Here is a 1,758-nt window from a genome sequence, read left to right on the forward strand (position 1 = left end):
GGGGTGATTGTATCAAGCAACTGTGAGTTTTTCTCAAAGATAGATAAGAATTCATAACTATCTCCTTAATTAATTATGTTTTTGACTCACCTTACGAGAAAATGAAGGCATGATCAGATGAAAATCAAATGTTTTTCTTTAATTCAATGAAAAATAAAATGTAAAACAGTGGAAAAAGTTTATCCCATAAATAATTGTAGGACTCTTAGAGATGACAATTGGAGCAGGGTGAGGCGAGATGGGGTAGGGGAAACAATAAATGGGGCATGATAGGAGAGCTTCTTAATGTGGTGAAGTGGGCTAGGGCGAATTTAGATATATTTTAATGAGGCAGAGCAAGTTTGGGTTTGATATAGTTGTTGCGATGGTGGTGAACATAAATTGGTATTATTTTTTCACTGTGGTATTAGAGTTATGATAGGATTTTTCAATTAAATAGTATTTCCCCCCATCTCAAATTACATTATATATTTAATAAGGGAGTAAAAATTGAAGTTGTACGATTTTCAGAGTGTTCTTGATTCTAGCTTGGGAGGTAAAATGAAATATGTTTGTTCCTAAAGTGAAACTACAATTTTTTCCATTTTGTCGAAAATCAAACAAAATTTTGAACACATGTATGAATCAGGAGTGGCTACAGAGGAGTAAAGATCAGAGGTTTTTCCAATTTTCTTGATTCATGGTTCTTGAGGGGTAAAAATAATTTTTTTATGGTGTTTCAAAGTATAATCACTGTATGCTTTTTATGTTTTTTTTTTGTGAAGTGGATAGTTGAAAAAAGAAGTCGTTATTAGTGTTTTTGTTCTGTAAGTCTGCATATTCAATGAGGCGAGATAGGGTATGGCTTAGCAGGGAGGGCGGGGGCACAATATGTTAGAAATTTCTAAATAGGGTAAGGCATTTTTATGAGTCATACATGTGTCAAGAATTTCTATACGTAATTGGAATAAGAAAGACATTTTTAATATATGAAAATTATTTTGGGAAACGAAGGACGGGGGAGGAGGGAGGCAAGTGGTGTATCAAGCAATCTGTGAGTTTTTCTCAATAATAGATAAGAATTCAATAACTATTTCTTTAATTAATTACATTTTTTTTACTAACCTTACAAGGAAATAGAGACATGGTCAGATGAAAATCAAATGTTTTTCTTCAATTCAAATGAAAAACAAGATATAAAAAAAAGTGGAAAACATTTATCCAACTAATAATTGCACGACTCTCAGAGATGACAATTGGGGCAAGGTGAGGCGGGACGGGGTAGTAGAAATAATAAATGGAGTAGGGCAAGAGGACAGGGTGGGAGAAACAATAAATAAGGTAGAGTAGGAGAGCTACTTAATAAGGTGGAGCGGGGTGGTACATGATAAAAGATAACTTTAGAGATATTTTAATGGAGCAGAGTAGGTTTGAGTTTGATATAGTTGTTGCAATGGTGGTGCACATGAATCGTTACTACTTTTCACTATGGTATTAGAGCTATGCTACAATTTTTTTAATTAAATAGTATTTCTCCCATCTCAAATTACTTGATATGTTTAATAAGAGAGTAAAAATTGAACCTTTTTGAGTTTTTAGAGTGTTCTTGGTTCTAGTTTGGGAGGTAAAATGAAATATATTTGTTCTGAAGTGAAACTATAGTTTTCTACATTTTGACGAAAATCGAACAAAATTTTGAGTATATATATGAATCTGGAGTGACGACAAAGGAGTAAAAATTAGAGATTTTTTTTAGTTTTCTTGGTTCATGGTTCTTGG

This window comes from Solanum tuberosum, unplaced genomic scaffold (assembly GCF_000226075.1).
Source record: "Solanum tuberosum cultivar DM 1-3 516 R44 unplaced genomic scaffold, SolTub_3.0 scf00018, whole genome shotgun sequence".
Classification (NCBI taxonomy): domain Eukaryota; kingdom Viridiplantae; phylum Streptophyta; class Magnoliopsida; order Solanales; family Solanaceae; genus Solanum; species Solanum tuberosum.